The sequence below is a fragment of the Plectropomus leopardus genome, chromosome 9 (genome assembly GCF_008729295.1).
Source record: "Plectropomus leopardus isolate mb chromosome 9, YSFRI_Pleo_2.0, whole genome shotgun sequence".
NCBI classification, from domain to species: domain Eukaryota; kingdom Metazoa; phylum Chordata; class Actinopteri; order Perciformes; family Serranidae; genus Plectropomus; species Plectropomus leopardus.
In genome coordinates, this window is record NC_056471.1 from 4,458,691 (window position 1) to 4,469,933 (window position 11,243).

Sequence of the window (11,243 nt, forward strand, 5' to 3'; positions counted from 1 at the left end):
GATGGACATCAGAGATAATAAGTCAAACTGAATGTTAAAATACATGTGTCATGTCTGTGTGCTCAAATCTGACCAAGTTATACAGCTTTAAAGTTATTAAATTGCCTCCATGAGCTGTCACAGCCGCTGTTCATGTTAAATAAAATTATAATCAAGACATTTCTGTTTGGGACTTTCTTTTATTTCCTTCTGCCACTTTGTTCACACCTCTGCTTCTGGTTCTCTTCCCTCAGAGGAACAACAGCTTCCATATACAACACAAACGCCCTTGAACAAAGAGAGTAAAGAGGAGGAGAGAGGAAGAAAGTAAAGGTGGGGTCAAAGTAAAGATGAGGAGAGAGGAGATGGAGAGATGGACTGTACAAAGAGAAGACCTGGAAGAGAAAGGAGGGATGGAGAGAGAGGAGAAGGAGACAGAGGAGGGGGAACACGCGGAGCCCCAATCCCGCTCTGTGTTGGGAGGGGGGGAGGAGGAGGCCCAGTAAATCAGCCAGCCTCTTGTCAACACCTCCCACCAGCTCCCCCCCAGGGGCTTCTGAAGCCACTGAGCTGAGAATAACAAATGGCCGTCATTGGCCAGGCAAAAAGCTGTGATTATAATTATCACATCCCACACTGACCTTGCATAAACCTTAATCCTTCTCCAATGGAGCATTTAAATAGGCTGCCAACGGCGACAGAGATGAGGAGCGAGGGAGGGAGGCGAGGGGAGGGGAGGGAGATGATGTGGGAAGGCTGGAGAAGGAGGCATGTGGGGAAGAGTGGAGAGGGAGGAGAGACAAATGTACAGGGCAGGATGTGGAGAGGAAAAGGAGCTGAGAGGGGAGAAGAAGTGTGGAGAGGGAGAGGAGGTGAAACTGAGAGTATGAGGAGAAAAGAGGGAGGTGTGTGAGGGGTGTCGCGGTTCAGCTGCACATCTGGAGGTTCAGCAATTCAACAGGAGGCGGAAGGAGCAGGATTATCAGAAGTAATCATTTATCTCTGAATTGTTAAGTATTGCCGTAATATTAAGTGCTTAAAATCAACAATATTTTGTAATAATGCTTTATGATAATGTTAAAACAGCTAAACAGACTGTGTCGGCATCCGAGAAGCAAAATAAGATAAGATTTGCATAGCATCCGAAAGAAGTGATGTTTGCATTGTAGCTGGTGGAAACAGGTGTTTCCAATACTTGTGCACTAGAAAACATAATTTTTTGCAAATAAACAAAAGTGTCACACTTGACTCTTTCATTGGAATTTCTTGTGACTCAACACAGAAAAACTAATCCCATTCCTAACCTTATGATGTATTTTTCTGCAGAAATTTACTGAATTTCCAAACTAAATAAATAAATAAACTAAAATTAAAATAAAATAGTAAGTAATAATGCTGGTGGAAATAATAAAAAAGGCACTTTGGAAGTAAAGAAACACTGTAACTCCAAGTGAATTGAAATCAAGGAGAGCTTGAGCCAAGCTCCTTTAATGGTTATAAAGAATAGACATTTTAAAATTGATTTTAGACATGATTAAAACATAAACTACAGTGTCCCCAGGTGGACTGTGCATGTCTCTCCATCTCTCCATGCTCTACCTATCAATGCTAAACTAATACATCTCAAACAAACTGTATTACGTGTTTTTAAAAACACTCTAAATGTTTTATACACGTAGGATGAGCCTGACTGTTCCATTTTTGATATTTTAGCCTGGCTGATAGTTCAGAGGCAAACAGGAAACAGGGGTATAAAGATGACATGCAGCACAGGTCACTGGCCTGAGTCACACATATATATGGCATGCACCTTAACCATTAGCTCTGCAAGATTGAGATTTATTCTTTAGAGTGTGGGGCCCCTCAGGCATCCAAGGGGAAATACATAAAAACTGTCCCAGAACTTGAGACGACCATGTATGAACTTTACCAGCAGAAAAAAACGAATCATTTGAAACTTAAAAAGAGAAAAATAAACAAAATATAATTTTGAATAGCGGTGAGAGCAGAGAGCGCGGGTAGACAGCAAAAACTTTTTTTTTTTTTTTTTTTTTAAGATGGAAACTATAAAGACAAGTCAAGCGTACTTGTTTACTGGAGTCATTGCAGTGACAATAAAGATTGTTTTTAAGGGCGAGGAAGAAACAGCCCTCCTTCAGTGCAGTAAGCCTCTGCTCAGGACATACTGTACCTGAGTGTTACCTCCCCTCAGCACTAGATGGGGTCAAACTGAAATCTCATGTTACTGTAACCCAGTGGACACACACTCAGCACTGTCACAGCAGCACAGATCATATCATATCCAAAAGATTTGAAGAATTTAAAAAGGAGGGAAAGGTTAGACTTGTTATTTCTTTTGTAAGTAGGTCAAAACCAAAAAATTGCAAGGCACACTGTTTTGCAAAAGTTAAAAAGCCTTTAATAAATGGACATGACGCCTACACTTTTTAATGTATAGTCTTCATCAGGGAATGCCCCGAAGTTATAAGGTATTTTTATTATTATTCTTATTTTACCCATGTACCAGTTTATTTTTGGTATTCATTTGATGTTTTTTATTTACTTCAAATATAAAATAAAGAAAACAGACAAATTATTGTTTAGAAAGATTTTTTTAAAAATAATCTTTACAGAAAATGAAAAACATAAAGCATGAGAAATTCTCAGACATGATGACTTGATTTATATATTTAAAAAGGTGTGAGAATAACTTATTTATCAAAAGTCATTGGATTTTAATTATCAGCTTCTTTATTAATTTAAACCTATACTCTAATTAACTAAACATATATGCACACACCCACATACCCAAAATAAAATATTTACAATTTTACATTATTATTATTATTACTATTACTATTATTATCATTTCTGAAAAAAAGAGGAAGATAAAGTAGGAAAAAATAAATTTAAGTAACCAAATAAATAAACAGTAATACCAGTTAACAGCTGGTGATTGTCAAAGCCCCTCTTCATCTTCGTACCTCGTGAAAATTATGTTTTTATACATTATTTTAAACTGGTTTGTGGCCAGACTTTTGTTTTAGTGCCACATTAAAACTGTTTCATAGCTTCACTCCGAAGACTGATGTACAAAAACTTCTCCTGGTGGTACAAACGCTGTAAGTTCTTAAATTAAATTCCCCCCTTATCTGTACAATGCTGATATTGCTTAAACAAAATCTGCAGGACACACAGGTCCAAAAGCATGTGTCTGTGTTGCAGTCAGTCTGTCAGTGAAGATGCTTTCATTTTTAAAACACACAGTTCTATGAGGAACTATTGTGTTAGTTTTTAACACAACTTAGTTTCAAATTGATCATCTAATGAATAAAAGATTGAAAGAAAAACATCTTGAATAGAGTCATCCTGCTCTCTCTCTCTCTCTTTCTTTCTCTCTCTCTCTCTCTGGCTGGGTGCGTGTGAGGACGGCTGAGCCTCAGGGAGGTCAGAGGTCAAGTGGTTTGACCCTGAGGTCAATTGAGTGGTGCTGCCCTCACTCCTACAACATTTTACACACACTCACACAAACACACACAGACACACATCACCTTAATCGGATATGAAGAGCCGAAAATGTGTTGAAAATACTGCGGGGGTCTAATGGTGCTGCTGCCCTCCTCATTGCTTTGTGTCACTGTGTCTCTCTCTTTATTTCATCCACATTTAGTCCTACATAAATACTTCATACATTTTTTAAACACGTATTATAATGTAATATAGTTGTAAGTAGATATATGGTCATGTGATAGAGTTTGTTTTGATGTATTTGTCAACAGCTTTGTAAAGCATCCATCACTGGTGTACAAACAAATACTGAATGATTGACAAAATAATATAACGCAGTTGTATTAATATGAAATTAACATTTATGTATTAATTAATTCATTAATTTATTTATTATATTTATAAGTAGCATTAATTGAGATAATAAGGCCTAAATGTTTATCATTAATAAATTAATTGTTATAGGTATATTGTTTAATAAAATACTTTGCACTCTCAAATGCCATTTCCTAATGAAGGCCATGAGATGTGTCTGAAAGCTCCAGAAGAAATCTAGTGAATACACCTTGAGTCCATGTATTTATTCATTTATTTTGTTAAAATATTATTTTCAGTATCAAGAATTGACCGTCAAGCTCAATGTGTGTAAAAAAGGAAACTTTAAAACACAGTAATTATTTATCATTAAATATGATTACAGCTAGTATACATTACACAGCCAGTTCACACCTTACCTTTAACAGTGGTGACGTGTGAGCATCTCTGAAGGGGCGCCCCATGATTGGCCCCCTCTGTTGCCAGAGCCTGAAATTTGTACTCAGTCTTTTTTAAGCCTGTATTCTTTATTTTCTGACTTTCCATGCACTTCCTCTCTCAAGCTAGTTCTTTGTACTTTTAGTATATAAAAGGTGCCAGAGTGCATAAAACAGCATCAACGTAGAGCTTTGTTCGCAAAAAATTGTCATTGGAGGATCCCCCGTACCCCCTGACAAAGCTATGCCCTTATAATGTTCTGCAATCCTAAAAAATGTCCTAAAATTATCGCCATATTTGTCATAAAATCAGAGAAATGTCCTAAAATCCAAGAAAGGTCATAAAAACCGAGAACCATCCTATATCTTGAATATTGTGCAATTGGCCCTAAAGTCCTAGAAATGTCCTAAAATCCTATAAATGTGTATGTAGCTGGTACAACTGGCCCCTGACGTTCTGTCATTTTGCAAATGTGGCCCCCCAAGCCAAACAAGTTAAGTGTCCCCACCTTACATTTTGTTTTTTTTTGCATCTATATATTTTGGTTCGGTGTCACTGACTCCGATTTTTTTAAATAGTAAACTTCAGTAGCAGGATCACTGAAAAAAAGATTCCAGAACAGGAACCCTGTCATGTTAGATGGATTTGGGGCTTTTGCACAAAAATACAGGTTCTTGTTAAGTGTTTATATTTTGCTTATTTTGCTTAATAAGAAGGTTAAATTAAAATGTTACAGAGTAAGCATGATAATAAATCCCTATTTAATTTCTTAGTTATAATTATATTATTATTATTATTATTATTATTATTATTATTATTATTATTATTATTATTATTATTGATAGTAGCAGTGTGTTGTAAAGAGATTAGTCATCTGACCTTCCAATGAATGTGTATGTTTATTGAATTGATTCACTGGAATAAACTATAAAGTGGATTTATTATTGTGCTTCAATAGAGGAGGGGAATTACAATCACACACAGATAGTATAAACAGGCCTGGATTGAATTAACTAACTGCTCACACTGCTTTACATTACTCTCTCTCTCTCTCTCTCTCTCTCTCTCTCTCTCTCACACACACACACACACACACACACACACACACACACACACAGTGGACATGCTGCATTCTGTGAGCACACACACACACACATGCACACAGTACTTGCACGTAAACATGCACACATTATTCTTCTCACCCAGGGACACACACGCTCGCACCCACACACAGATATAAGTGCTTGTGGACACAGCACAGGCCACCAGTGCTGTGCTCCCAATCCATAAATCATAATGTTTCAGCAAAAGCAGAATTTCATTTCCCTGCCGGCGTCTTATCAGGCTGAGGAGGGATATACAGCCCATCACTGTGCTCGTTTATTATCTCTGTGAATAGGCTGTGGCAGGGATAGGGCTATAACCTGGCGAGAGCAGGCACGGGACTGGATTAGACTATTAACTGGAATAGCATATCAGGGCTAAGTCTATTACCTAAAGCACCAGGCTCATGCTCCCCTCCAGATATTCACTATCCAGATGCAGCCATGGCCACGCTGGGAAGTCCCTTTCATTTGTTCCATTATTATCTATTCTCCTTCTCTGTATTGATTTGCGCAGTTGAGTGAATTGTCCCTGCAAAGCCACGCCGGCCCTGACCTGAAGCTTCGCCTTGTTAAAGGGCTACAGTATAGGCTTGTCAGGCTTCACTTCCCTGGCTCATAGCAGTACCTGCTGCAAACAGCCAAATAACCCTTTGTAGGGGGGGTTTCCTGTTACCCGGCAGAAACACAGTGGCTGGGAAGGATACAGTCAATGACAGTATTTTTCAAAGCAAATTATGATGAGTTTAAGATGAATGGAAAGGTTAAAACAATTTGATTTTGTATGTGACAAAAGCTATGACGTACACAGGGCAGACCGAGCTTATCTGGGGCCCTGGGCAGAATCTTGCCTGGGGTCAGCTATATGATACACAGCATGCATTAGAAAATGCAACCCAGTAAGAAACATATAGAAAATTACACCTTAAAAAGGCTTGAAAATCAAGGAGCTGGTGGCATTAAATGTTTTTATACCTGAAATGAAAGCAGATTCTAAAGGATGTCGATATTTTTAGCCTGCCAGAAAGTTTTCTTTCGACTAGATAGTTCTCTTTTAATGCAAATTTTAGTGCTTGTGAATTGTATTTTGTCTCCCTTTTGTGTCCTGTCTGCAACTTTGTGTTTTCACCACTGACTGTCTTGGCCAGGTCTCCCTTGGGATAGATTCTTAATCACAATGGTAACAACCTGGTTAAATAACAGTTGAATGAATTAAAGAATGGATAAGATTCACGCACTAGTGGCCAGTATGACCATACAAGGTGCCACCTGCTACTCAACTTAAACACACTGACGACAGTCACTGGAAACAATTCGATGTTCAGTATTTTGCCCAAAGATACGTCACTATTGGGAATCAAACTGCCGATCTTTTGATGGGTGGTTGGCCTGCTCTACCTATTAAGCCACAACCAAAAATACTTAGGCATCTGATACACACAGATCTTTTAAGTGACTCCAATGTAAACCCATCTGTGACAATATTAGACACTCAGAGTTACTAACGTGGTATAAAGAGAGCACATGTAAGGAGGAAGTCAAACAAATACAGGACTTTCACCCATGAGACTACTGTTCGTGTCCTTTGTAAAACTAAAAGTCAATTAGAAGTCACACTGGTAATTCAAAGGTAGCTTATCATAGATATACAATCATTGACAGTACCAAGTAAAATCCTGTTTAAGTAATTAAAATTTCTCTTGCAGAAGAAAAATCCACACACTTAAAAAATATAAAAGCCACTTGATATATACGCAGTTCCGTACCATCTCTCTACTCAGTGTGGGAGGCAAAATCTTCTTCAAGATTCTTGCAAACCAGATGACTGAGTACCTCCTGAGGAATTCCTATATTGACACCACAGTGCAGAGGGGAGGAGTTCCAGGCATGCCAGGCTGTTTGGAACACAGAAGAGTGGTCACCCAGTTGATCTGCCAGGTAAGGGAAACCCAAGGAGACCTGGTAGTCATTTGGCTTGACCTTGCCAATGCCTACGGATCCATTCCACAGAAGCTTGGACCATAGTTGCACCATATCAGTGTGTGGCTGTTAGCCCTATTGATGAATATGCTAGGTGGTGGAATGTAGGGGCCCCCTGTCAAGATCTGGCATTCGCCAACCTCCGATCCGAGCTTTCATGGATGATCTGACTGTCACAGCCCTGGCTCCTCCGTGGACTGGAGAGACTCGTAACTTGGGCAAGAATGTTGTTCAGGCCAGCCAAATCCAGATCCCTTGTTCTGAGGAAGGGAAGAGTGGAAGGCAAGCATCATATTCACTAGGATGGCATCCTAATTCCATCAGTGTCAGAGAAGCCAGTGGAAAGCCTCGGAAGATTTTCAACAGTACCCTGAAAGACAAGGCAGCGGTCCAGTCAACCCAGAAGGAGCTGAACACCTGGCTATCAGCGGTGGACAAATCCGGCCTACCTGGGAAGTTGATGGCATGGCTATATCAACATGGCATCCTGCCAAGACTCCTGTGGCCACTGTTGATATAAGAAGTCTCAATATCCACCGTGGAGGGCTTTGAGCGCAACATCAGCAAGTTCCTTCGGAGGTGGCTGGGCCTGCCGGAGAGCCTAAGCAGCATTGCCCTTTCACCAGCCTGAGAGAGGAATTTAAAGTCACCAGAGCCAGGGAGTTGCAACTTTATAGAGACTCATCTGATACCAGAGTCTTCTCTGCAGGCATCGTGGTCAGAATCAGAAAAGAAGTGGCCGGCTGAGGATGCAGTTGACCAAGCTGAAGCGAGGCTGAGGTATAGTGTCCTTGTAGGCTCTCTGGCAGTTGGACGTGCGGGACTTGGTAGCCATACAAGACCTTGCTAAGACAAAGCCCAGGGGAGAGAGAGACGCTAGCTTGTTCAGGGAGAGACCCGTGCAGAGGTGAAGGAGGAACATCACATCAGGACAGTGGCCATGAGCCAACAAGGAGCTTGGACCAATTGGGACCATGCATCTGACCGAAAGATAAGCTGGACAGAAATTTGGAAGTCAGAACCAGCAAGATTCAAGTTTCTGATCCAATCGGTGTATGATGTCCTCCCAAGCCCATATAACCTGCATAGCTGGGGACTAGCAGAAACACCAGCATGCCCACTGTGTCTAGCACAAGGTTCCCTGGAGCACATCTTGAGCTGCTGCCAGAAAGCCCGGATATACATGGCGCCATGACCAGGTGCTGAAGGCAGTAGCTGACATCATCTGCATGGAATCCAGCTGAGTAGACATCAGCTCCCAGCAAGGCACAACATTGCCTTTGTCAGGGCAGTGGACAAACCTCAAGAGAAGCGCAAGGTCTCAACTGGGCTGCTAGCTTCGGATCGTGACTGGCAGCTGAAAGTGGACCTTAGGAAGCAGCTCAAGCTCCCAGAGTACATCACAAGGACATCGCTCAGGCCAGATGTGGTCTTAACATCAGACTCATCAAAGCAAGTGGTGCTCTTGGAACCCACAGCGCCTTGGCAAGACCAGATAGAGGAGGCCCATAAGTGTAAGAGGGCCAAATACCTGGAGCTGGTGGGAACCTGCAGAGAGAGCCGTTGGAGAGCCCACTGTGAACCAATCGAGGTGGGCTTCAGGGGATTTCCAGGGCAGTCTCTGCATCGTGCGCTCAGGCTCCCTGGCATTCGAGATTTGCAAGAGAGGAAGGCCACCAAGAACATCACTGAAGCTGCAGAAAAAGCTTCAAGGTGGTTGTGGATAAAGAGAGGGGATCTATGGTGTAGCTTGCTGCTTGGACTCAAGCTAGGGACTGATCATCCCCGGCTGGGTCCCCCAGGTGAGGGTGTCTGATGATCTGAGAAACTAACCCCTAAAATATGCAGTTCCATCTTTATGGAGTTTAGTGTCAACCAAACTACAACAAAATTATCTAATTATTCTAAGTTTATTCTACCTATACTATAAAACAATCTACAAACTATTAAAACTATGTTTAGTATCTTTGGTATCTATCTCTCTTGATACATTCCAAAAAAATAAAATATATCTGTCTAGATAGCTAGATAGATAATGTTGTTGTCCAATCATAAGTCTCTATTTAATCACGTGACAAGATGATAACACGGCAGCTACCTGTAAAGCAAAATCTGACAAAATGAGCACACCTGGGCTAGCCGAGCCAGCAATCAGGCCATTAAAGTACAAAAGCGGTTGCAAGAAAAGACAAGAGATACGAGAAAAGGAGGAGAAGGTTGCAAAGCTTCCTGAATTAGTTTCTTTTTTTTACAAACTGTTTTCCCCCTCGCTGCCTTCAGTGTGTCAGAAAGCCTGAGTTAACCGAGAATGCCCTGTTAACTGTAACTTTTGGGTTTGTTAAGCCACCTCAGTCAAAGAGACCTTGGCTTTGTTGAACTCGCTTCGTGGTACAGCCCCCAGGTTTCCGTTTCATTGGGTGTTTGTACTTTTATGGGTAAACTGTGTGTGTGCCGCTGTAGCTGATCAGTTTTTGGGACATGGTATTGTTTGCTGATAAGCATTGCTGCTCTCCTCTCTTACTTACTATAATGTCTTGCTTTTATGTTGAGAAGTGCAGTTCAAATCAATCAATCAAATCTTTATTTGTATGGCACTTTTCATACAAAGAGTAACACAAAGTGCCTAACAGAGATTAAAAACAATAACAGAAATGAAAAACATCAAAGAAAATCAAGAAAAATACAGACAGCCTGACCCTCCCACCCCCACATATACGTATGCAACAAAACACACACATTCATGTAGATATTCCCACACATATTCGCAAAGGCACCCGAACACCCCCTCTCCCACCCACACACACGCACACATACACCAGCACACACCAGCTGTTACTAAAGAGACATGGCTAGGCACTGAGACCTGTGGCGAGGGAGAAGCTACCTTTGGGGGCCAACCTCACTGAGAGAGGTCACGGTCCAGCACCGCCGGGGCGCCGCCACAGAGACCATCCCAACCCGGGCGGACAGGAGTGCCCGCACAAAGATGCCGAGCACTCTAGCCACCCGGGCCGAAACAGTCCAGGGTACAGCACCCCCAATGGTGGACCAGAGACCACTCCCAGTCCGGCAGGCCCCGATGAGGAAACACTGGAGCTAAAAACTAACACAATAAAATAAGGTAAAGAACATAAAAGCTAAGAACGTAAGGGACTAAAACAGTGAAATAAGACAAAGAATACAAGTGCACAGTAAAATAGTGTAAAGGTTATAACCGCTAATAAATAAATAATAAATAAATAAATAAATGGGAGACTAAAACAGTGGATTAAGATAAAATAAAAAAAGTAGACTAAATAAATAAATAAATAAGTAGTTAGTTAGTTAGTTAGTTAGTTAAAAGCCTGATTGAAAAGATGGGTCTTGAGCCTCTTTTTAAAAACCTCAACACTGTCTGTGATCCTGAGTTGTCCTAAAGTTGTCCGCAGTCATTTGAGAACCACAGTGAAATGGACAGCTCCTCTGCTCTCTTGTTGTCATGTTTCAGGAATTTGAATGTCACAGCACTGTCCATGATTCTGATCACTTTCTCTTTGACCTCTGTGCTTTGCAGATAAAGAAACCTAGGAAACACATTCTACTGTAAAATTCAACACATGATTGGCATTGTATATATACACCTTTATGTGTCCATATCTAAGTGTATGCACATATGTGTGCATTTGTGCTTAATAACTAACAAGCCCAAGGGCCCGTTATAACAGCCTGCACTGCGGCTTGTTGTTACTAACTAATGCCACTGCCTGACTACATGGTCACAAAATGTAGTTAACTAATGTATGTCATTGAAGTTGCATAGAAAAAATCTTTTAATGACCCATACTGTGTGGACTGGTGTTTCCTAACCTAATGCATAGTTTATTTTGAAAAGACACAGTTCATGTAATGAGTGGAAATGGTATGTTTCCTGTGAAAAAGGCA

General features: G+C 40.9%; 1 pseudogene; it reads left to right on the top strand.

The window, feature by feature from the left end:
- Positions 1–749: 749 nt before the first annotated feature.
- LOC121948452 lies at positions 750–9,138 on the top strand (annotated as a pseudogene).
- Positions 9,139–11,243: the final 2,105 nt, after the last annotated feature.